We start from the raw sequence: 27,462 nt of genomic DNA, 5'->3' as shown, positions 1-27,462 counted from the left end.
TCCTTGCCTAGGGGAATAATCCTCCAAGAGAAAGCTCAAAGGCACAACTTCTATTTTTGGTTCTACAAGCTGTTTGCGCAAGTACAAAATGCAGATGATAATTGGCTTGTTAACTCATGAAAAGGAATTACTAATTAACATGATTATAAAATATTTTGCGATTATGAACTTAACTATAGAAAGTTCTCCAAGTTATAATAAAACAAGACTGCTCTTACTAAAAAATACAGTAGACCTTTCTAAGATACACACTTTAACATTCCATGTCACTCATTTTTTTGTCCATTTTTAAGAGTGTAGGCACCTTAACAAAAAACTGGGAGGCAAGCTTAAAATATGTGACATTAAAAAAATTTAAAGTATGTGACTTAAAAAAAAAAAAGTTATTCCTTTACAGGGTACACAGACTTAAAAGCAGAATGTGAAAATATCTCCCTTTCTACCCAGTTCTTGTCTCTTGTGAGGGGAATGAAATAAATGGGAGAAGCCAGATTCCCCATAGGATATCTTTGTCTCTAGAATTGAATAAACATCTCCCATTGGAGAACCTGATAAGCAGGAAAAACTCTTCAGAAACCATCCAGGCTGCTCTTTAGAGAGCATCTACTTTGGAAGATAGAAATGTGGTGTTTTCCGGCTATGATTCTGCCATGGCTCTTGGCACTCAGACTTTTAGTGCCAGAACCTTCCCTAAGGGTCCCTCCTGTTTTTAACTCCTCCTGTCCCAGGAGATCCATTGGGAACAATTGAACAGAGCATGGTTTTCCATAGATGCCAAGAGAAAAAAATATTTTAGAGTGAAATAATGCTCACTATTTGGGTAAATAGAATTTATTTTTGGATACATTCAGTGTTGGATCGATAATAGACATATGGGAAATTGAAAATTAAGTATTCTATGCCATTTGGAATTCATTTTGGCCATGACCAGAGGAGGCTCTTTTGGCTTTCTAGAGACATGCAGTAATTAGGTTATGATTAATGACTTATGAACAGTTTTGCAAAAGCAAGGACTTTGGCATGTTCTGGGAAAAATCCAGTTACAGCAATTTTGTCTCTTCCATTTCCCTCAGGAGGTAAATATGGGTATGGTATTTGTTGCCATTTCTTTCTGTGTACTCTTGGATCATCTTAAAGACCTTGAGAACCCTCATTTTATTTCTAAACTTTCCTCTATAAACCGTATACGGTTTTGCCCTTTTAGGAAGAGGAGAACTCAATAAACAATTAAAATCAAAGAACATCTCATCAACATTATCATGCCTCTCTACTTTTCATTTACCAACTGGAATTTTTCTGGTTTTCTTCAATCAAAAGATTTTCTCTATCACCATAGCTTCATTCCACATTATTCCATGGACAAGTCTAAGCTCTTAAGATTCTTTTTCTCAGAAGTTGTATTCAATAGAGAAGCCACCACTTAAATCCCCTCTAATGCTTCGTACACTCTTTGAGGACTTTAGTAAATGGCTAATTCTTACCTTCAATTTGCTTTCAGAAGACCTGCAAGGTCCCTCTGCAAAATCACTTAATTTGCTTCACAGCAAGTAAAGTCCAAAATATCTGGGCCTTCCAGTCAAGAAGGTAGAGAATTGCATGTACGATCTCACAGATTCCGCCTCCCTAGGGTTCGTGGGAAGCTAAGTCCTATTTACTAGGTTATCCTGAATAATAGAACATTGCAGCGAAGTATGAAATTTTAAATTGCCTTTTCTCTCAAAATGGCATATACAAGAATGAAAAAGTGCATTTTACTCTTCACGAGGACAAAGAAGGAATAACAGCAGGCTACTTAAGCCACCACCAGCCACATCAGCTAACATCCTGGGACAGCTTATGAGCTGTTTTTTAAGCTCTGTATGGCTCGTTTTTCCTTTTAATCTTCCCGTGAAGGAGGACTTATTATTAACTCTGTTTTATAGCTGAGGAAACTGATATAACTGAGAGGTTAAGTGACTCGTTCATGGTCATCCCACAAGTCAATGGCAGAGTCAGGATTTGAGTCGGGGGGTGGGGGGGAGGTAGAAAATATGAAATGGGAAGTAGCATCTAATAAATAATTGCTTAATTCAGCAATATTTTTTATCAATATTGAGAAATTACACATGACAATGACCAAATCTTACAGCAAGCGTTCTTTAAGCAAAGATCCATGGATCCCTGGCAGAGTCACAGATGAACCTGAGGTTTCATGGAAATCTGGTTGAGTATATGCATGTGTGCAGCAGCGGTCAAGGGCATTATCCAGTCTTTAAAGGGATCTGGGATAACATCCCACCCCTACCCCAAACCCCTGATAATAAGCCTCTATTAGGGCCTCAAGGACACACTCTGGGTACCTTCTCCTAAATTCTGCAGGAAGACTAGCCATTAGCATTCTGTAAGCTGAGGCCTAGTGAGATCCTTGTCTGGTAATTTGCTAATTTACCTGATCTCATAATTGTGAGAAATTGGCTGAGACGTCAGTGGGCTGGGGATCTGTGCCAAGACCTTTTTCACTGCCCCAGCTGCACCAACCCAGGACACTGGGCTTGGTTTGCAATGGTACCAACCCAATATTTAAATCCAGTCTTGTTGGGCTTACAGTGAGTAAAACTTCCTAATGTGACAAGAGTTTGATCATCCGTGTTGGGCATTTCATTTCTATTCTTTGCCACATCCGTTTGATTATTTTAGTGGAGGTTTGAAGAGTCTATAATGGGCCTGCGAGTCAGGTGCCATCTGACATCAGAATCCTCACAAGAGATTTTAGAAACCATTTCTGATATGATAATGCCACTGGTAAAGTCAGCTGCTGCAGGGTATCTACTGGGAACGAGCACCCATGGACAGGAGGGAAAGGAAGCAGAATTGGGTAGAAGGAAAAGTCAAGTGAGGATACGGGCAGAGCAAAGCCTGAATTTACCTCTTGAGAAACTCTGCAGCATCTATGTCCCAGGGGAGTTACCTGATTTCGGGATGAAATGGCGTAGCCTTTACACATTTGCCTCAATCAGTTGTTGGATAAGCCTGCCTTTGGGAGAAGGGACTGTGCAGCTGAAGCAAACTCTTCAGGAGTTGAAAGCTGGAGGCTCTGTGCTGAAAACTGGGCCACAGGTCTTTCCTCCAAGTCAAACCTGGGTCCTGCCTCCTCATGTCCTCTGTAACCCATGCCTTGAGCCACTGCTTCCTACCAGCTTGGGGAGTGCCTTCTTTAGGATTTGGGAGGGCCTCTTTTCTTTGGGGAAGAAGAGAAAGAGGATGGTTGGCCCCATGAACCAGAGCCCCTGACACAGCTTCAGGTCTTAAGCCTACACCGGACACTGACTGTCTTTTGTCTTCCACTCTCTATTGAGACAGCCCTTCCCTTCCCCCACTATTTCTGATGCCCTTGGTGGCTTACCTAATGGCATGACTAACATTCTCATCTCTGAGAGGCCTAAGCCCCTGGGTCGCCATGCATACACCAGCAGTGGCCTATCCATTTATCAAAGTTGACCAAGGAAGGGGCACCTGAGTGACTCAGTGGGTTAAGCCTCTGCCTTCAGCTCGGGTCATGATTTCAGGGTCCTGGGATCGACACCCACATCAGGCTCTCTGCCCAGCGGGGAGCCTGCTTCCTCCACCCCCACCCCACCCCCAGTCTGCCTCTCGGCCTACTTGTGATCTCTCTGTCAGGTAAATAAATAAAATCTTAAAAAAAAAAAAAAAGTTGACCCAGGGAGGGTCAAAGGACACCCAAGTGGACCACCCATAATGCACACTGTATTTATTTATTTGACAGAGATCACAAGTAGGCAGAGAGGCAGGGAGAAAGAGAGGAGGAAGCAGGCTCCCCACTGAGCAGAGACCCCAATGCAGGACTCAATACCAGGACCATGAGATCATGACCTGAGCCGAAGGCAGAGGCTTAACCCACTGAGCCACCCAGGTGCCCCTGTATTCCTCTCTTTTATGTGTAACTGTAGCCCTACCTCCTCCTCCTCCTGTTGACCACCAACTGTCCTCTCCAGAAAGTTGAATCACCTTCTTGCTTGTTGGTCCCTTGGCACAGAGAGTCTAGTGTCCATGAGGCAGCAGCAAACTTATAATTAATGGGACACTTGCTGTATTCTCTGCGGGAATAGTCCAACACTGAAAACTAAGTTCTCTAAACTTCTATAACCTAGAGTTGTGGGAAGAGGAGGCACAGATTCCCAAAGTGGGTGAATGGAACTGGGAGAAGCAGGACCATATAATGAATAAACAAACAAAACTCTACCCTTGATTATTTTTCTTTTTCAGTTAAATCTTACTTAAGAAAAAATCTTACATATATATATATATATATATATATATATATATATATATATATATATACTCTGAACTGCTCTAAGAAAAATGCTATACTTAGAAAGATTCTCACCAAGGATTTTTGTTGAAGAAGGGTGCTATTTTTTTTTCCAATAAAAAATGTAGACCTCCCAAATAATTTGGAAGAAGACATGTTTGTTATCCTTATAAGCCCTTCAGATTTCTTCTAATATGTGGTACCAGGTTTTACAGTGCCTCGTACTAGGCCTGGAGCTTTATTGATGTTTTTAAATCTGTATTTACAAATACCCATCAGACCACAGCTTGAAGCCAAGCTGACCTCTGAGAGCAGCAAAGTGATGACCTAAGGTCTGGGAAGGAGGCATCTTACCACTGGGGCAGGGGGCGGGGGGGGGAGACAAGATCCATTAATCTCCAATTTCACCTGTGAAATTCACCTGCTTTGTTTCCCCCCAAACCTCCATAATTTTAATCATCTCTTTCCCAATTGATACAAGTTGCTGATACTAGTACTTTTAACAAAGGGGTAAACAAAACTTATAACACTGCTTTCTCCCCCCACGCCTTCAACAATGTGATCCTTACTGATTTTAAAGTTAGTAAAGTAATTTGAACATCTCATGCCAGGTAATGAATGAACATGACAGTTCAGTAGCTCATTTTTGGGACACTATTATAGTTGAAATGTTTCTTGTCTTTGCTTTTTTATGCTTGTGTGATTGCGATAATTGAAAATAGATAGTACAAACAGCTCTTTGGCTGGGTCCTTTTTCAGGCAAGCAGGAGATTGAACCAAAGGAATGTATGACCTGGAAAACAAATTTGGGTAATGACAATGGACAATGGCTGTACTGCTTATCCGAGCTCCACATTCTAATGATACTAATTAGACTCTGAAAATTGTATTTCCACTAAAGGAATGAGAATTCCTTTTTAAGCTTTCCTTACTCTGCCTTAGTTTCAAGAAATATATAATGTATGTTATGGTACGGTCGATTATAAACTTCCATAGAAAATATTATAACAGAACCCTGATAAAATCTGCAACTTCTGAAAGTTTAAGAAAATGAACTTCAGATGTGATAAAACAGGTCAACTATACATATTCCTATAGATGATATTTACATTTTAAGCAAACTCACAAAAAAGTGTAATAAAGAACCAGATAATTCAATATTTATAGAGTAATTTACTCAGGTATCTTTACAGAGAAGAAATGAATATCTTTGGGAATCAATATTTCAAAAAGTCTGAACAATTCTTTACACAGAAAATTAGCTATAAATTTACCTCTTATATGTTGTAATTTACGAACAAGTGTCTTCCTTAGACAGACTTAATATATTGGCTATTCTGTTTGAACAGTATTCAAAACACCAATATATTGTTATCCAAGCTTGCAAACAAAAGCTATCTAGTTGATCATGCAAACCCACCAGACTCCTCAAAAAAGCACCAAACATCCTCATACTTACTGAAAATATTCAACTACATTCTCAGTTTTCCTATAGAATGACTTTAAGGAACATAGGGAATATTTCCCCAAAATCATAAATATAAAGAACAGCTTCTATTTTATTCAGGATTATTATTTCTCTGAAAATGTTAGACTAAATAAACCAGGACTGAAAAAAAATAAAATAAAACGACTTTGTTGGGAAAAGCAAAGCAATGGAATCCACATTCCTGTTTCAAGAATTTTTTTCTGCCAGACTTAAGACAATCATTTCCAATTTCATTTAGACAATCAGTTCTGATTTTAAAAAGGGTTCCCAAATTTGTATTTAAAGTAATGCTTATGTAGGATTACTTGCATGCCTGAAATTTATTGCATGAATAAGAGTGAGGCAGTTTGATAAAGAACTACAAACAATAGCTTCAAGAACAGCAACATTTGTAGATTTTAAAAATATTAACAAGAAATACAAACAACAATAAATATGCACATGAAAAAATACAATACTCGGAAAGGCCAATCTGAATCTTGAATAACTCTGTGTTAGCTGTTGAAACTCTGCAGGTCAGGGGCGCCTGGGTGGCTCAGCCAGTTAAGCGTCTGCCTTCGGCTCAGGTCATGATCTCAGGGTCCTGAGATTGACCCTGCATCAGACTCTCTGCTCCCTTTCCCTCTGACCCTCCTCCCTGCTCATATTCTCTTTCTCTCTCTCTCAAATAAATCAATAAAATGTTAAACAAACAAACAAAAACAAAACAAACAAACAAAAAACCTCCTTGCAGGTCAAAGAGGACACAGACGTCGTGTTTCCTAACTCCAGCTTTGTGGCATAAGAAGTCAGGCCAATCTGTCCTCCCCAGTCTCTCATGTTGAGGATGGGGGTCGTGGCACTTATTATCTCCAGTGGTTACTGTAAGGATATACAAACTAAAGGACTTGGCTCAGAGTTAGTGCTCAGTAAAGTGTAGGCATTATTATCAGACATTAAAGTGACAATTGGAGTTGAAAAGACAGTGTCATTTTAAATGTTAAACTAATGGATTTAAAATTTTCAAATGACAAGAAGGAGACATAGCAAACTGGGCTTTTCAGTGTTGTTTGTAACTTTGGAATATATGCATCTAAATTTCCTCAAAAAGGCAATAATACCACAACCTATATGGATAGTGAGGATGTATTTTTACAGTCAATCCATTAACAATGGTGAGACATCTTAGCATGTATCTATATCTGTTCAAAGTTTATATCCCACTGAAGAAATTGAGGCCCAGAGAAGTGAAACTACTTGCCCAGAGAACTCATGATGGAGTCCAGATGAGGAGCTTCTATCTTGATCCTCACTCAACACCAGTGCTGCCTGTCCCGCCTTCACTTTCATGTTCACTTGGCCAGCCAACACAACAATCTCCTCTGTTGTCTTCAGTCACTGGTCATTTGCAAAACAAAACAAAACAAAAAACAACCAAAAAAGAAACAAGAGACAACCTCAATTTATACTCCTAGGAGAATGATTGAATATTTTATGGCACATCTCCATTCATAAGAAATGTCACTCAGCTTTGGAAAAGAATTAGTTAGGTCCATGACTTTTGACCTGAGGCCATGTCCAAGGAATCCTGCTGAGTGAAAAAAGTAAGTGGTGATATAATGTTTATTCTGTCATCCCATTCTGTATAATCAAAGACAGAAACAAAATCCATACATTTGTGCATGCGGGAAAAAAATGGATGATGATGTGGAAAGAGACAGACCAACCTATTGTCATATGTTAATTTAGAACAGTTGGGGAATAATATGGGCATGTTCTTTACACATTCCAATGTTGTTTTACTTTCAAAAGTTATGCTTTCTAATGTTTTAAAAGCTACTAAGACAGAGAGGCACTTGAGTGTGGTGGCTGAACGCATGGCGTCTGGAGCCAGACTGTCTGGGTCATAGTCCAGCTTTTCCAGTTACCAAGTGTGGAGCTTTGGACAAGACAGCCCACCTCCTCTAGTTTCAATCCCCTCATGGAGGAATAATAAAACATATCTCCAGGGTTGCCAAAAATGCTTGGTGATAGCAAAAGCTCTCTAAGTATTTATTCATAAAATGGAAAACTCCAAAGAGCTTATTTGTATTGTGTCCCCTGGTGATAAGTACCATGCTGGGTGGAAAACTGGGGTATGTGCGAGGGGTGACCAGATGACCCATTGTTTAACTTTTACACACAAATAACCAGTTGCCTGTTCTTTCCAGCCGAGTGTTCGGAGAGAATGAAAATATGAAGGGGAAAAGAAAACAGCGGATAATAGCGGTGATCAGTGAGTCTAATAGCTGACAACACTATTTCTCCATCTTTTCTCCTGAAAAATGTACAACGGTGCTGCTGGTTGACTGGACTCTTAGGAATTGAATATCTCAGGTTGATGTGTGGTGGCAGCCTAAGAGCCCTGGCGGTGGTTCACTTCTGAGTCCCCCTTCTTCTCTCCGTACTACTGAGTTGCAAGAACCCAAAACATTTGAGTTTATTAAAAAAAAAAAAAATTAGAGCGCCTGAGTGCTCAGTCGGTTAAGCAGCTGCCTTCGGCTCACGTCATGATCCCAGGGTCCTGGGATCGAGCTCTGCTTAGGGCTCCCTGCTCAGTGGGGAGCCTGCTTATCCCTTTCCCTCTGCTGATCCTCCTTCTTGGGCTCTCTCTTGTTCTCTCTCTATCTCTCTCTCTCTCTCTGTCAAAAAATTAACTAAAATCTTTTAAGAAAAAAGAAAACAAATCTTAAGCATTGCATGTCTCTGTTTTCATCCCTGCTTATTTGATTCTCTCAGTCAAACACACACAAACACACACACACACACACACACTCACTCACTCACTCACTCATTCACACTCTCTGGCATTTTTGCATTTGTTGGTCCTATTCTGTATGTTTCCTTTCCCCTCAGCCTACTTTTCCACAGACAAAGCTTCAAGTACAATCATTACGTCACACATCAGGCCTCTCTGACCAGGGCTATAAACCTCTCCTACATGATGGAGAGAAGAGGTGCCTTTGGTGACCTGGAACATACAAAGTCACAATTCCCGCAATAAAGCTTATCTTGGAGCTCAGTGAGGCCAGCAGTCCCCTGCAATGCCAAAAACATCTCCCAGTAACAAAGGAAATTGACTGGAGTTTTTTATTTTCTCCACTGTCTTGGCCAACAAGGACACAGTAGAACCAGGACGGTGCCACTCAGTTTCTCAGGAACTGGTACCTTCTTCACTCATAAGTAACAGTGGAGTTTCATTAGGTTGAATCTTCCCAGTGTCTGTTGGGCTCCTTAGAGGGCAGGCCAGCTGATGCGTCTGGACTTTTGTATCTCTTCTCAAGTTTGCGCCATACTCTTTTTTTTTTTTTTTTTTAAGATTTTACTTATTTATTTATTTGTCAGAGAGAGAGAGAGAGAGCACGAGGAGGGGGAGCAGCAAGCAGAGGAAGAAGCAGGCCCCCCGCTGAGCAAGGAGCCCAATGTGGGACTCGAGCCCAGGACCCCGGGATAATGACCTGAGCTAGACAGATGCTTAATCGACTAAGCCACCCAAAGTCCTCATCCTCACTGTCATCCCTCAACAGGGGACACAACACAGTTCAGACTCCACAGAAAATATACATGGAGCATTTGTGTTGTGCTTAGTGAGGGAGACAGACATGCACTGGATACCTTTCTTGCCCCAAAGGAGCTTAAAATCCACATCTTACTAATCGGTCTTCTTTCTAACATGTCATAATGCCCCAGAACATTAAATTACTTCCACTCAACCCAGGCATACCCATTTTATATACCTATATAAAAACCAAAGGTGCATTGGAAAATGAAGAATTACTTATAAACCCTCAAAATGTGTGAGTGAATGTGTCAAAATCTAAGTAGACTGTCCTGTCCTCATTCTTTTGTACCCAGCATTGGTACAAACCCATTAGTCCCTGAAAAAGAAAAATACAAAAGAAAATGTGTGCCATACTGGGAAAATATGTTGTCTTCTGATAAAACGTACTTGACATCATTTGTATTTTACTTTAGTCTGTATGTGTTCACTGAGGTGTTTTAGGCCAGAGAAGATGCGCAGAAAAGCCAAGCTGTTTGACAGTATTAAAGCTGAGACTGGTTTTCTCTCTCCTGGAGACTGTACAGCCACCTTGTCTCGTATGTCAGCCCCCCTCCTACTGCAAGCACTTGGCACAATGAACAGGTGTAAATGTCTTCAAACTGTGTAATGCATGCCTTTGTTTTATTTTTCTTCTCTTATCATTCTATATTCATGAGAATGAGGCAATACTGTATCTTTCTCGCACTACTCATTCAGATGCCACGAAGAGTACTCTTTGACTTTGTGTTCAACTGATACAGAAACTAGTTTCTATCCAGAAAGAGACTTCCACTAACATTCTACCCAGTGGAGAAGAGCAACCTGTGGATTTCTGTGGATGCAGTGCTGTGTCATGGAAACCCCTCCCATTCTCACCTACCCGCAGCAGGGGAAAACCATCTTTGACCACTGAGACAGGAACCAAAGTATCTGCTCAGGAGGTTATACACATCATCTTCATCCCTGATGAGAATATTTTTCAAAATACTAAGGACCAACTGGCCTTGTCTCCACTACAAAAACAAAGAGAAAAATCAAGGCCATGATCTGAATGATTTGAAAAGCATTTTTAGGGCTCCAACAATTATAAAAAAGAAATAAAAATAAAGCTCCTGGCCCCCTGCCAGAGACATTTGGAAGACACATGAAATAATAACTGTGAAAGCTTTACATCATGTGGGAAACAAAAGGTCTTAATGTAAAGTGTAAACCCAATTAATCTTATTTGTAACCATCATGTTGTTTATGTGATTATACTTTGGTCCCAGTGGCCTTTGTAACGGCTCTACTTATCCATTCACAATGAATTTATTTTGTCCGTTTGTAATATTTCATGTTATTTATAATTTTCTCTGTGTCATGTTCACATACTCATTTAGTCAAGTTATTTGATGTTACTACATTATTTGATGTTCACTACATTGCACTAGTGAAACCCAATTTCCTGCCTCCAGGGAGCTTACATTCTAATGGGGTGCTAGACAATAAATAAGTAAAACAGAAGCATATAAGAAAGTGGTAAGTGCCAAGGAGAAAAAGAAAGCAAAGAAAGGGCCTTAAAAGTATCAGATAGTTGGCCATGGATAGTTAGCATGGTCAGGAAGAGCCTCATTGGAAATGTGACATTTGAGTGAAGACCTAAAGGAATGAGTAGCAAGCCATGGTGCTATTAGGGGAAGAAGTTTCCAGAAGAAAGGAACAACAAGTGAGGGAGGGGCAGGCACTCATGGCTGTGAGGAAGTGCTGGTGGGGAGGCATGGAGAGGGATGGGGCTAAACATCAGGAGGTGAAGTCAGACAGGTGACCTGCACATAGAAAACTACAGGGCAGTGATAAATAAGCCCCAGGACTGCTCGGAGCAGAGGAGTGTCAGGACCTCACTTAAAATATAGCAGCACCGCTCTGGCTGCAAGTTGTGAAGAGTATAACAGAGGCCAGGGTAGCAACAGGGAGCCCAGTGAGGAAGTTACTGCAGTGATCCAGGTGAAAAGTGAAGGAAAGGTGGCATGGCTCTAGGTGCCACTCATGAATCATCGAGGAATTACTGGATTCCAAGTGTATTTGGAAGGAAGAACCAACAGGATGCACAGTTCAATAGGATGTGAAATATGAGGGGGAGAAGGAAATGAGGGCCCCAAAGATTTTGACAGGGGCCACTGCAAGGTTGGTAGTAGAGTTAACAAAGAGGCAACGTTGGGGTGATAGCCACTCAAGATGCCAAAGAGCCAGCTGAATAGGAAGTTTGGGTAAGCAGTTGAATATGCTTGTCTGGAGAGAAGGGAAAGATCTGGGCTATAGATATCTATTTGGTTGTCATTGGAAACAAGAAGAGAGTACATGAGAATAAAGAAACACCCTTGATCTCTCTGTCCTTAGGAAGAGGAATTGGAACCAGCACAGACCAAAGAAGGGCACACAGGAAGACTAGCCCCATGCCATGTCCTGGGTACCAAATGAAGAACGTTTTCCAGGAAAAGAGCATAATCTGTCGTGTCTGCTGTAAATGAGAGGCCAGGATGGTTGACGATTGCCTTTAGCTATGTAGAAGTCACCAGCAATATTAAGAGCATTCATGGTTCCTTGACACGTGGGCTTTGTCAACATGGGCACTTGCTTCATGGAAGTGTGCTTCTTCAAGACTGGTGAAAGGGACTCCTTCTAGAACATCTGCCTGAAAGACAGTCTTATACATGTTGGAACTCCCATGACTGTTGTCATATAACATAACTTAATCAGAGAAGTGAAATCCCATCACTTCAGCCATATGCTTTTGCTCAGGAACAAACAGGTCACAGGTCCTCCTCACTCAAGGGCACGAGTTACACAAGGGTGTGAATATTGGGATATGGGGAACATTGGGGATATTTTTGCCATATTCAAGATCAAGATTGAAATTTAGTTAAATATCCATGGATTTAGTGAAGTCTCGTGTCTTTTATAATTAGAAAAGAAAATAGACAAGGAGGATACTTGTAGACAGCCTGTAAGGTAAAGAAAGACTCTGCCCTTGAACAATTTGACTGAAAACTCAGAACAAAACATGAACCAAGGAATGAAGAAGAGTCAGTTTAGGATATTCAGATGATAATTTTAACATTTAAAATTTAAATTTACAAACAAACTGCTCCCTCAAAGAGTATACTTGATTCATTTTTCTTATTCTACTCACATGCCCAAAGATTAGTGCTTTAGAGCATTAATTATCTAACTGCATTGATAAGAGAAAATAGCCCTGGATTTTGAAACAGGGTGTTGTGCACTCATTTTATTAAGTGGGATCTTGGTAAAATTATTCAACAAAAGCCTCAGTTTCTTTATCTGAAAATGGAGATAATAAAGGTTTCTATCCCATGGTATTGTTGTGAGAATTAAATCAAATAATCTATTTGTGATGATCATCGTAATACCTGGCAGATGGTAAGAGCAAATAAATATTGACTGTTATCTTTTTTATTATTATTCTGACTCAGACCTTGGCCAGAATTTGACAGACTCATGAAAACAGGAAGATATGTTTCAAATGAACATATTGTTTAATGGTTATCTTACCTTCTGAATATTTCCCACATAAAAAGGTTAAATGGTACAACCATATTATAGTTAAGGTGGAAGGTTCCTAATTTTTCTTGCTTTTGAATTCTGTTTCTCCACTTAAACTACTGTGGAACCTTGGGAAGCCATGTCACATGGATTAGTTCCTTCACCTATAAATCAAGGATAATTGTTGTATTCCCTTCCTAGGGTGTGGTGAAGCTTAGATAGGATAATTCATGTTAAGCAATTAATCTGATGCTTAGCAGAGGGTATTCAGTATATAGCAGCCAGATGCTGCAGCATAGTCCAACAAATAATGAACAGACCCTCCAAAACATTAATAGGGACAAAATTATCTATATTAATACTTGTGGGTATTTCTTCTATGTGTTTCATTAGCTACTTCTGATTGTCAAACAAGTCAGTAGGGATATTCCAATTTGGGGATTAAGAGCCAATAAACAGCATTTAGGATTTCAGAAAAATAAATTTCAAAAAAATTTAGAGCCAACATTTTAAAATTTTGCTAAATAGGAGAAAATAGAGTGAGTTTCCTAGAACAGAAAAGGTGGGAAGAACTTAATTGCAATTTAGAAGTCATTCTTCAAATGAAATGAATTTGGCTTTATGAAAATTCTTTTTTTTCTTTTTTCAAGGACATGTAGAAACTTTATTTTAGACCAGTGCTGCCTGCAAACCACTGATTGGGACACACGGGGCTATAACAAATTTAACTATGAGAGTCCAAACCTGGATTGATCAGCAAACCTTCAGGGTGAATTTCACTTCCTAGCTGCAGGCAGGAGACAAACCATCCCGACCACCTATAGAGGGAACACCGGAAAGATGTGTGGTAATGACTGGGGTCCTTCAGTGATGGGTAAAGAAGGTCCTATGTAAATGAGGGGTCTAGTTACTCATACTTAATATCACCATATTCACCATTTATATATATTCTTCTGCCCTAAGGAAACAGTCACCTCTGAAATTTTCTTTACGATTCATCCTAACATCCTGTTAGTCATTTTTCCTTGCCCCTCCCCCTTTTCATCACCTTCAAACATTTTTAACCTCTTAAGCTTTTTCATAATGTGTCCCCCTAGCCTGACTCTGAAGCACCCTAATGCAGATAAGCCTTTGAAAATATGAAGTTGTTGTGCACTCCAGGAACTTTCATTTTTTAATGTGCTTTTGGCAGCCTCAGAGTGTTAATGGGAACCGAATTCTATTTAATGCTGTGTGAAGGAAAAGACCTTTTCCTCATAGATATGCACTTTCTAAAGAATTTCTAATGATAAGCACTTCAGCATCAAGTTTCTTAGCAATATATGCCCATAAAATTAATTCCATTACAGCCTTTCACATTTCACATTTCTGCTATAGGCAAAGGCAAATTCAGCCATAAGCAGTTTTCTTTCAACTCATTTTGTACAGGATGAGCCAGGTCCTCTGACACTGTTTTAGAGGGCCAGTCCAGGCTGAACAGAATGAGAGGAAATTGAAAGACAAGATATTGTTTATCTGAGATATGAAATGGGTTGAAGTATTAAGTGACACTATGTCACGTAAGGGAAAACCGTGTCAGACTGAGGCTTTTTCCTCAGCTATGACATTTCTTTGGACTCCTTTATTTATTTATTTTGCCATGGAAAATTGGGGCTTTTGGGAAAAACCAGAAATTTCATTTCACAAAGAAAATCTCATTATGAGAAGTGCAGATTAGAGGTCTTTGCTCTCAAAGCTGTACACCCCGTCTTTGACTATTTCACTGTTCAAGATTTTCCACCCATATTTAAGTAGAAATTGTACAAGCAGTGAGGCAAAGATGAAGTTGCTGTGAAGGAGAACTGACCATGGAAAATTGAATTCTCCGAACTCCGGGCTGCATTCATGATTGGGCAATCTACAGCAAAAAGGGGTTTACTTGGAGGCAATCACAGAGACGAAAAGAATAGATGGTGGTGGGAACAGAGGCCTCTGTTTCTTCCCTATCTCCTCTAGTAATCTGTGAATACTAGAAAGAAATCCAGCAAAATGTCAGTTTTCTATGTTTAAACCCCAATGAACCGAAGACCAAAAGCACAAATTATAGAAGGAAAGAGGAAAAGAAAAAAGAGGATATGTCAAACAGTACCTTTTTCAATTCATCTTGTAGGCTGTTTCCTTAAAGAAGACAGGAAAATATGACTTTTGAGTTAGTCCAATTCCCCCAAAATGGTACTGAAAATATCTGCTTATAATTTCTTTGCAATATCTTTTTCTTCTTTTTAACATCACTCAACAGTGCAGTGTTAAACTGCAGATTAGTTTTGACAAAATAGAGAGAAACCACTCCTGGTTTCAGCTCTGACAAGAAATAAGGCTGGGCATTTCTCTCACCCTTGCCCTTAATATAAGAAAAGTGAAACAGATGGAAAAGGAATCACTTTTCTCAGACCCATCAGAGAACTGAGGTTGCAGAGCAAACCCCCTACCCAGAGATCTAGAAAAACAGCAGAATTCAGAGAGTCACACCTGCCATCTGTTCCTGAAGCCACACTAAGTAAGAAAAGATTGATGGTGTCTGTGACAAACTACTAGAGGCCAAGTACGGATGAGTGTCAGTGTGAGCCACTTGGTAGGCTGTTACTCTAAGATTCTTCCCCAAGTTCTCACTGTGAACATCCCAGAAAGGAGCCTTGGAGTCTCTAGGAGACAGAGGAGAAGAGTCATCACCATGAAGTGTCAAGAGGCTCTACAACAAAGCCAGCTTTTCTGGGGAAAGCCTTTTCCAATACCTTATCTCACTAAGAAGCTGAAAGGCAACTACCAACTCCAGCCCTCTCTAGACTTCCTGTCTCACCTAAGGGGCGAAAATCAAACATTCAAGAAACACTTGTGAAGGTATTCACCAACAGACACAAGTCCACTAAACATCTAAGATTTAATCATAATATTATAGAACTTTGCTCTTCCTCCACATCTTCCCACAAGATTACAGGGCTTCAGGATAACAGAGGATTACAACAGAAGAGCTGCAAGATATGAGTCTATCAGAGGACAAGTGCTTAAGGAAGTCCAGAGGTAAATGGGGAGACAAAAAAAATCAATACAGTAATTTACAGTGACAAAAAAGCATTAAACATGGCCCAACTTCTAGCTAGATTAACCTAAAATTCACATTAAAGTCCCATTTACCACAGTTCCTATTACCTAATACAACACATCTCTCTTTCATCAAAAAACTATAAGACAGGTTACAATGTCAGAAAGAAATCACACTCTGAAGGTGCAAAGCACGTATCAGAACTAGACTCAGATATGGCATAAATTTTGAAATTATCTCATAGGAAATTTAAAATAACTGTGACCAATGTGTTAAGAGCTCTAATGAAAGAAGTAGACGACATGCAAGATAAGACAGTTATATAAGCAGAGAAAATGGAACTTTAAGAAAGAATCAAAAGGAAATGCTGCCAGTCAAAAAGACTGTAATTAATGAAAATGCCTTTGGTGGGCTTGTCAGTAGAGGGACAAGGCCAAGGAAAGATTCAGTTACTTGAAGCTAAGTCAATAGAAATTTCCTGAATTGAAATGAAAATAGAAAAAAATGATAAATAAAACAGAACAAGACATCTAATTACTGTGGTACAGTTCCAAAAAGTAGAACATACATGCAATGGAAATACCAGAATTAAAAGAAAGAGGAAATGCAGCAGAAAAAAATATTTTAACTAGTAATTACTGAGAATTTTACAAAATTAACGATAGGCAACAAATTTAAAAAATCAATAAGCTCAGAGGATACCCAGAAGGATAAATACCAAAAGGTCTATATCTAGGCATATCATATTCACACTGCAGAAAACCAAAGACAGAGGGGAAGGAAAAAAAAAACTTGAAGGAAGCTAGGGAAGATAGAACTTTACCTATAGAGAAACAGGAGAGGGAGACACTCTTCTCATCAGAATCAATAATCACTTTAAATCTGAATGGTCTAAATACACCAATAAAAAGACTGTCATATGGGATTCAAGAACAAACCCCAGGAGGCAGTCATGTAGAAACTATGCATCCATATAATTATTTATCTTTTAGGTAACTACATATTTTTTAAATAATATTTTTGAAGCAGTATTTATTTTTTCCTTTTAAGCAATGCAGAAATGTTATTGCTAGTGTGTCTCCATTTACACTGCTTCTGACAGCCTTTTGGATTATTTTAGGGCCAGGTACAAATGTAGATTTAGTGTTTTACATTTATTACCTGTTGTCCTTTGAAAAAGAAATTATATCAATATATCTAACCTGCTCTTCTTCCTTCATAACCAAATGGTTCAGAAATTTCATTGAGCTCAAAAAAAGTAATGTAAAAGTCAAATTCTTACTGAATTGGATAAACATAAATACTAATACATGCATTTATCCACTTGTAATTCTCCACTTTTCTTACAGGGATTTTAAAAATCTCTTTTATGTTTGCTCTTTTATTATTTCATAACTTTTTGTCATTTCTTTTTGCCTGCCTATCTCTCTGACCAAGATGATTTCAAATTTAATCATGCTCATAATAATGTATTTCAAAATGATTTACAGGCAAAAAAGGAAAAGCAACTGCACTGATGTGCAAATGTTAAATCCCTCAGGGTCTGAGACAGACTATTTCTCAAGAACTGGCCTTTGCTAATTTGTGGAAAGTGTTTGCATATAAAAGTCATGGTGTCACTCTATTATGCTTCTACTGAATTGCTTTGCTGTGATCAAGCACGTAAGAGTCAACTTTTCCTTTTTTTTTGCAAAACTATTTTAATAACCTCAAAATGTAACATATGAAATGGTCCCTTGGTGCCCTGAGTTCCTCCCTAAGCATTTCTTTTATTTTCTTTAGTGCCACGTAATAGGAAATTACTCTGTTTCCCTAGGGCTTCATTTTCTAGGCTGTGTAAAGCAGTCTATGATTCTATGTGGCAGTGAATAGAATTTAATACTCTGTACTGACCAGAGTCCTTAAAAATGACAGGTGCATTTCATTTTTTCATATTTCTTAATTGAAAGACTATTCAGGACAGGGGGAAATGTTGGAGGGGAGAAAAAGAAAGAGACAGAGACAGACACAGAGAAAGGAAGGGAAATTTTAAAAAGAAAGCCTTAGCTTGCTGCTGGTTGAGCTGTACCTTTACTTCCATGGCATTGCAAGAGAATTCCAAGGACCTTACTTAGCACTGCCAATTTACTATTGAAAAATACATCCCATTCTATTAAATTTGCACAAAAATCAAGTAAAGCCATTCATTTGCTTAATTTTGTTTCAGCTTCCTAAGAATTGGGAAAAGTTATCCAGAATGGCTTTCACTGAAGTTAATATTTCAAGCTTTTCCTTTTTTTCCTTTTCAGTATTTTCCATGGACCCACTCTGCAGTGGTATCTTTAGGAGCTAAGTACAAAGCCACAGAGACATACTGAACATATTGATTACCAAGTAAAATGGTTTCCCTGACAACCATAACCCAATGAAAGCCCTTAGAACTGCCTTCTTTCACACATGAAGTTTTTTCTAATGATTACAGATATCACAGATGGCAGAAACAGATACAAAAGTACCTGTTTTAAATGCGTTGCTGCAAAAATGAAGCTGATTCAGCAAGAGATACTCTGCTCTGTTCGGTGGTTAGCTAACATATTTTTAATTTGTAGTATAGTTTTTCAGTAATTATAAAATGAATTCTTTCCTCCATGCATTATAGTATGTGAATGTATTAGTTGTTTATTACTGCCATAATAAATCAACACACACTTAGTGGCTTAAAATAACAAAAAGTTATTATCTTATAGTTCTGCGGGTTAGAAGTCTGACACCGGTCTCCCTGGCTAAAACCAAGGTGTCAGCAAGTTTGTGTTCCTTTCAGGAGGCTTTAAGAGAGAATGGAGAATCTTTCTCTAAGAGAAATGGAAAATCCATTTTCTTGCCCTTTTCAGTTTCTACAAAACATCTGCTTTCCTTGGCTCATGGCTCCCTTCTTCTTTTTTTATGCTAGAACCTTCACATCTTGGGTCTTTCTTCCACTGTCACTTTGCAATCAGTAAAGATTCTTGCTTTTAAAGACTCTTCTGATTATTTTGGGTTCACCTGATTATATTGGGTCCACCTGGATAATCCAGAATGTTTCCCCAGTGTAAGGTCATACCCTTAATCCTCTTCATCATGTCAGCAGGTGCCCTTTGGCCATGTAAGGTAATATATCCACCTGTTCCAGGGATTAGGCCTCAGAGACCTTTAGAGAGCCATTATTCTGCCTGCCACAATGAGTCTATTGTCTACCATACTGATGCAAAAATAAATAAATAAATAAAAAGGACACTTCTTAAAATATTGATGTGCAATGCAGCATGTACTTCGAATGGCTTCCTTTAAGTACTGGTGATTATTTCCCATTGATCTAGAGTGAAGATCAACAAAATTTTTCTGTAAAGGATGGACCTTATATACATTTAGTTTCACCTACCATAGAGTCTCTGTTACAACTGCTCAATTCTGCCATGGTAATGTGAAAGCAGCCATTGACAATACATCAAAGAATGAGCTTGGCTATGTTCCAATAAAAATTTCTACACAAAAACGGGCAGCAGGCCAGATTTAGCCCATGGTCTACAGTTTGCTGACTTGTAAACTAAAGCTATGAAATCTCTAATGCCTTAAGTAAAATCTGAACACATTTTCAGAGCTGAGACCTCTCTTTCTGGATGTAGAAGACAACAAAACTAAAAGTTTACACGTGGCTTCTTTAATCATATAATGAAGAATACAGGCATTTTTCATGATCATAAAGTTTTTGTTGAGTATCATTGGTAGAGAATAAGACTATGAAGAGCTAGAAGACCAAGAGTCAGCCCTCAAAGAGCTTGTAACACAATCAGATAGGTGACACTTATTGAAAGATAATAACATATCTTTTATCTACATACATAATTGTGTACATTATTTAACTTCCAAAAATGTTTTTTAAAATTATATATTAGGAGTTCCAACTCTGGTAATGGAAAAGGACTTTTTATGGAATTTACCTCCCTGAAGACAACAATGATAAACTCTGGACAAAATATTTTATTTTATTTTTAAGATTTATTTATTTATTTATTTGTCAGAGGGAGAGCACACACAGGAAGAGTGGCAGGCAGAGGGAGAGGGAGAAGCAGGCTCTCTGCTGGACAAGGAGTCTCATTCAGGACTCAATCCCAGGACCCCAGATCATGACCTGAGCTGAAGGCAGCAGCTCAACCAACTAAGGCACCCAGGCATCCCTGGACAAAATATCTTAAAAAATGTGTTGACCGTGGAGATTGACTAATAACACACCAGCAAACATTTGTTACAAGAAATACTACCTAGATATTCTTCACGTGGAAGAGAAATGACAACAGATGAAAGCTAAGATCTATAGGGAGAGATAAAGGGTGTTCAAAGTACTAATCATATGGGTAAATACATAAGACTTTCTCTTATTCTTTTTGTCTATGTATATATGTATGCACATTTAATATGCGTGATTCCCTGTACATACTCATGTCTTTTTAAGTATATTTAAAAGACATAAGAATGTTTAAAACAAAAATAAAAGAGAGGTTAACACTGTACCATGAATTTCTAATGTATTTGATGTAAGTAGCAAAAGTAAAACTTAGGATGAAGAATAATAACTGATGCATGATCCTTACACTTTACACAAAGGGATACAATATTAGCCCTAAGTAATAAATTACATATCTATATTGTAATTGCTAGGACACACACACACATTATAAAGAGGCATAGCTACAAAGCCAATACAGGAATTATAATGAAACACTAAAAAGTATTTAATAGGGGTGCCTGGGTGGCTTAGTGGGTTTAAGCCTCTGCCTTTGGCTCAGGTCATGATCTCAGGGTCCTGGGATCAAGACCCACGTCGTGCTCTCTGCTTGGTGGGGAACCTACTTCCTCCTCTCTCTCTCTGCCTGCCTCTATGTAGTTGTGCTCTCTGTCTGTAAAATAAATAAATAAGTAAACTCTTTTTTTAAAAAAAGTATTTAGGGGGAGGAGTCAAGATGGCGGAGAAGTAGCAGGCTGAGACTAGTTCAGCTAGCCGGAGATCAACTAGATAGCTTATCTAAACATTGCAAACACCTGAAAATCCATCGGCAGATTGAAGAGAAGAAGAACAGCAATTCTGGAAACAGAAAAACAACCACTTTCTGAAAGGTAGGACCAGCGGAGAAGTGAATCCAAAGCATCGGGAAGATAGACCCCCGGGGGGAGGGGCCAGCTCCCGGCAAGCGGTGGAGCAATGGCCCACAAAATCAGGACTTTTAAAAGTCTGTTCCGCTGGGACGCCTGGGTGGCTCAGTTGGTTAAGCAGCTGCCTTCGGCTCAGATCATGATCCCAGCGTCCTGGGATCGAGTCCCACATCGGGCTACTTGCTCCGCAGGGAGCCTACTTCTCCCTCTGACTCTGCCTGCCTCTCCGCCTGTGCTCGCTCTTGCGCGCTCTCTCTCTCTCTGATAAATAAATAAAATCTTAAAAAAAAAAAAAGTCTGTTCCGCTGAGGGACATCGCTCCAGAGGCTAAACCAGGGCAAAGCCCACGCGGGGCCAGCATGGCCTCAGGTCCCGCAGGGTCACAGAAGGATGGGGGTGTCTGAGTGTCACAGAGCTTGCGGGTATTGGAACGGGAAAGCCGGCTACAGAGACAGAGCCGACAGTGAGCTCACAGCTCAGTGTTACCTTGAACCGGTCGCAGGCTCGGTGAGCTCGGAGCGAGGCCGGAGGTCAGGCAGACGGGAGTGACTGGGCGCTGTTCTCTGAGGGCGCACTGAGGAGTGAGGCCCTGGGCTCTTGGCTCCTCCGGGCCGGAGACCAGGAGGCCGCCATTTGTGTTCCCGTCCTCCGGAACTCTACGGAAAGCGCTCAGGGAACAAAAGCTCCTGAAAGCAAACCCGAGCGGATTACTCACCCCAGCCCCTGGTAAGGGCGGTGAAATTCAGCCTGGGGCAAAGACACTTGAGAATCACTACAACAGGCCCCTCCCCCAGAAGATCAACAAGAAATCCAGCCGAGACCTAGTTCACCTACCAAGGAGTGCGGTTTCAATACCAAGGAGAGCAGCAGAATTCCAGAGGAGGAGAAAGCAAAGCACGGAACTCATGGCTTTTTCGCTGTGATTTTTTTTTTTAGTCTTGCAGTTAATTTAATTTTTTTCTTTTTCATTTTTTGTTTTTTTTCTCGCCTTCTGGTTAAATTTTTTTTTTCTTTTACCTTTTTCTTTTTTAACGTTTTTTAACTAGTTTATCTAATATATATATTTTTCTTTTTTATATTTTTCTCATTTGTTTTCTTTTTTTAATTCTTTTCTTTTCTTTTTTTTTTTTCTTTCTTCCTTTTTGAACCTCTTTTTATCCCCTTTCTCCCCCCTCACGATTTGGGATCTCTTCTAATTTGGTTAAAGCATATTTTCCTGGGGTTGTTGCCACCATTTTATTGCAATACAATAGTATTTTACTTGCTCCTTCATATACTCTTATCTGGACAAAATGACAAGACGGAAAAATTCAACACACAAAAAAAGAACAAGAGGCAGTACCGAAGGCTAGGGACCTAATCAATACAGACATCGGTAATATGTCAGATCTAGAGTTCAGAATGACAACTCTCAAGATTCTAGCCGGGCTCAAAATAGGCATGGAAGATATTAGAGAAACCCTCTCGAGAGATATAAAAGCCCATTCTGGAGAAATAAAAGAACTAAAATCTAACCAAGTTGAAATCAAAAAAGCTATTAATGAGGTGCAATCAAAAAGGGAGGCTCTAACTGCTAGGACAAATGAGGCAGAAGAAAGAATTAGTGATATAGAAGACCAAATGACAGAGAATAAAGAAGCTGAGCAAAAGAGGGACAAACAGCTACTGGACCACGAGGGGAGAATTCGAGAGATAAGTGACACCATAAGATGAAACAACATTAGAATAATTGGGATTTCAGAAGAAGAAGAAAGAGAGAGGGGAGCAGAAGGTATACTGGAGAGAATTATTGGGGAGAATTTCCCCAATATGGCAAAGGGAATGAGCATCAAAATTCAGGAGGTTCAGAGAACACCCCTCAAAATCATTAAGAATAGGCCCACACCCCATCACCTCATAGTAAAATTTACAAGTCTCAGTGACAAAGAGAAAATCCTGAAAGCAGCCCGGGAAAAGAAGTCTGTAACATACAATGGTAAAAATATTAGATTGGCAGCTGACTTATCCACAGAGACCTGGCAGGCCAGAAAGAGCTGGCATGATATTTTCAGAGCACTAAACAAGAAAAACATGCAGCCAAGAATACTATATCCAGCTAGGCTATCATTGAAAATAGAAGGAGAGATTAAAAGCTTCCAGGAAAAACAAAAACTGAAAGAATTTGCAAACACCAAACCAGCTCTATGGGAAATCTTGAAAGGGGTCCTCTAAGCAAAGAGAGAGCCTACAAGTGGTAGATCAGAAAGGAACAGAGACCATATACAGTAACAGTCACCTTACAGGCAATACAATGGCACTAAATTCATATCTCTCAATAGTTACCCTGAATGTGAATGGGCTAAATGCCCCTGTCAAAAGACACAGGGTATCAGAATGGATAAAAAAAAAAAAACCCATCTATATGTTGCCTCCAAGAAACACATTTGAAACCCGAAGACACCTCCAGATTTAAAGTGAGGGGGTGGAAAAGAATTTACCATGCTAATGGACATCAGAAGAAAGCAGGAGTGGCAATCCTTATATCAGATCAATTAGATTTTAAGCCAAAGACTATAGTAAGAGATGAGGAAGGACACTATATCATACTCAAAGGGTCTGTCCAACAAGAAGATTTAACAATTTTAAATATCTATGCCCCCAACATGGGAGCAGCCAACTATATAAACCAATTAATAACAAAATCAAAGAAACACATCAACAATAATACAATAATAGTAGGGGAATTTAACACTCCCCTCACTGAAATGGACAGATCATCCAAGCAAAAGATCAGCAAGGAAATAAAGGCCTTAAACGACACACTGGACCAGATGGACATCACAGATATATTCAGAACATTTCATCCCAAAGCAACAGAATACACATTCTTCTCTAGTGCACATGGAACATTCTCCAGAATAGATCACATCCTCGATCCTAAATCGGGACCCAACCGGTATCAAAAGATTGGGATCATTCCCTGCATATTTTCAGACCACAATGCTCTAAAGCTAGAACTCAACCACAAAAGGAAGTTTGAAAAGAACCCAAATACATGGAGACTAAACAGCATCCTTCTAAAGAATGAATGGGTCAACCAGGAAATTAAAGAAGAATTGAAAAAAATCATGGAAACAAATGATAATGAAAATACAACGGTTCAAAATCTGTGGGACACAACAAAGGCAGTCTTGAGAGGAAAATATATAGCGATACAAGCCTTTCTCAAGAAACAAGAAAGGTCTCAGTTACACAACCTAACCCTCCACCTAAATGAGCTGGAGAAAGAAGAAGAGAGAAACCCTAAGCCCAGCAGGAGAAGAGAAATCATAAAGATCAGAGCAGAAATCAATGAAATAGAAACCAAAAAAACAATAGAACAAATCAACAAAACTAGGAGCTGGTTCTTTGAAAGAATTAATAAAATTGATAAACCCCTGGCCCGACTTATCAAAAAGAAAAGAGAAAGGACCCAAATAAATAAAATCATGAATGAAAGAGAAGAGATCACAACCAACACCAAAGTAATGCAAACTATTATAAGAACATACTATGAGCAACTCTATGCCAACAATTTTGACAATCTGGAAGAAATGGATGCATTCCTAGAAACATATAAACTACCACAACTGAACCAGGAAGAAATAGAAAGCCTGAACAGACCCTTAACCAGTAAGGAGATTGAAACAGTCATTAAAAATCCCCAAACAAACAAAAGCCCAGGGCCAGACTGCTTCCCGGAGGAATTCTACCAAACATTTAAAGAAGTACTAATTCCTATTCTCCTGAAACTGTTCCAAAAAATAGAAATGGAAGGAAAACTTCCAAACTCATTTTATGAGGCCAGCATCACCTTGATCCCAAAACCAGACAAGGATCCCATCAAAAAAGAGAGCTATAGACCAATATCCTTGATGAACACAGATGCGAAAATACTCAACAAAATACTAGCCAATAGGATTCAACAGTAGATTAAAAGGATTATTCACCACGACCAAGTGGGATTTATTCCAGGGCTGCAAGGTTGGTTCGACATCCGCAAATCAGTCAATGTGATACAACACATCAATAAAAGAAAGAACAAGAACCATATGATACTCTCAATAGATGCTGAAAAAGCATTTGACAAAGTACAGATTCCCTTCCTGATCAAAACTCTTCAAAGTGTAGGGATAGAGGGCACATACCTCAATATCATCAAAGCCATCTATGAAAAACCCACCGCAAATATCATTCTCAATGGAGAAAAACTGAAAGCTTTTCTTCTAAGGTCAGGAACACGGCAGGGATGTCCATTATCACCACTGCTATTCAACATAGTACTAGAGGTCCTAGCCTCAGCAATCAGACAACAAAAGGAAATTAAAGGCATCCAAATCGGCAAAGAAGAAGTCAAATTATCACTCTTCACAGATGATATGATACTATATGTCGAAAACCCAAAAGTCTCCACTCCCAAACTGCTAGAACTTATACAGGAATTCATCAAAGTGTCAGGATATAAAATCAATGCACAGAAATTAGTTGCATTTCTCTACACCAACAGCAAGACAGAAGAAAGAGAAATTAAGGAGTCAATCCCATTTACAATTGCACCCAAAACCATAAGATACCTAGGAATAAACCTAACCAAAGAGGCACAGAATCTATACTCAGAAAACTATAAAGTACTCATGAAAGAAATTGAGGAAGACACAAAGAAATGGAAAAATGTTCCATGCTCCTGGATTGGAAGAATAAATATTGTGAAGATGTCTATGCTACCTAAAGCAATCTACACATTTAATGCAATTCCTATCAAAGTACCATCCATCTTTTTCAAAGAAATGGAACAAATAATGCTAAAATTTATATGGAACCAGAAAAGACCTCGAATAGCCAAAGGGATATTGAAAAAGAAAGCCAACGTTGGTGGCATCACAATTCCGGACTTCAAGCTCTATTACAAAGCTGTCATCATCAAGACAGCATGGTACTGGCACCAAAAACAGACACATAGATCAATGGAACAGAATAGAGAGCCCAGAAATAGACCCTCAACTCTACAGTCAACTAATCTTCAACAAAGCAGGAAAGAATGTCCAATGGAAAAAAGACAGCCTCTTCAATAAATGGTGCTGGGAAAATTGGACACATGCAGAAAAATGAAATTGGACCATTTCCTTACACCACACACAAAAATAGACTCAAAATGGATGAAGGACCTCAATGTAAGAAAGGAATCCATCAAAATCCTTGAGGAGAACGCAGGCAGCAACCTCTTCGACCTCAGCCACAGCAACATCTTCCTAGGAACAACGCCAAAGGCAAGGGAAGCAAGGGCAAAAATGAACTATTGGGATTTCATCAAGATCAAAAGCTTTTGCACAGCAAAGCAAACAGTTAACAAAATCAAAAGACAACTGACAGAATGGGAGAAGATATTTGCAAACGACATATCAGATAAAGGACTAGTGTCCAGAATCTATAAAGAACTTAGCAAACTCAACACCCAAAGAACAAATAATCCAATCAAGAAATGGGCAGAGGACATGAACAGACATTTCTGCAAAGAAGACATCCAGATGGCCAACAGACACATGAAAAAGTGCTCCATATCACTCGGCATCAGGGAAATACAAATCAAAACCACAATGAGATATCACCTCACACCAGTCAGAATGGCTAAAATCAACAAGTCAGGAAATGAGAGATGCTGGCGAGGATGCGGAGTCAGGGGAACCCTCCTACACTGTTGGTGGGAATGCAAGCTTGTGCAGCCACTCTGGAAAACAGTATGGAGGTTCCTCAAAATGTTGAAAATAGAACTGCCCTATGACCCAGCAATTGCACTACTGGGTATTTACCCTAAAGATACAAATGTAGTGATCCAAAGGGGCACGTGCACCCGAATGTTCATAGCAGCAATGTCCACAATAGCCAAACTATGGAAAGAACCTAGATGTCCATCAACAGATGAATGGATCAAGAAGATGTGGTATATATACACAATGGAATACTATGCAGCCATCAAAAGAAATGAAATCTTGCCATTTGCAACAACATGGATGGAACTAGAGCGTATCATGCTTAGCGAAATAAGTCAAGCAGAGAAAGACAACTATCATATGATCTCCCTGATATGAGGAAGTGGTGATGCAACATGGGGGCTTAAGTGGGTAGGAGAAGAATCAATGAAACAAGATGGGATTGGGAGGGAGACAAACCATAAGTGACTCTTAATCTCACAAAACAAACTGAGGGTTGCTGGGGGGAGGGGGTTTGGGAGAAGGGGGTGGGATAATGGACATTGTGGAGGGTATGTGCTTTGGTGAGTGCTGTGAAGTGTGTAAACCTGGTGA

The sequence above is a fragment of the Mustela nivalis genome (genome assembly GCF_964662115.1).
Source record: "Mustela nivalis genome assembly, chromosome: 2".
NCBI classification, from domain to species: domain Eukaryota; kingdom Metazoa; phylum Chordata; class Mammalia; order Carnivora; family Mustelidae; genus Mustela; species Mustela nivalis.
Note: the sequence above shows the minus strand (reverse complement) of the source record.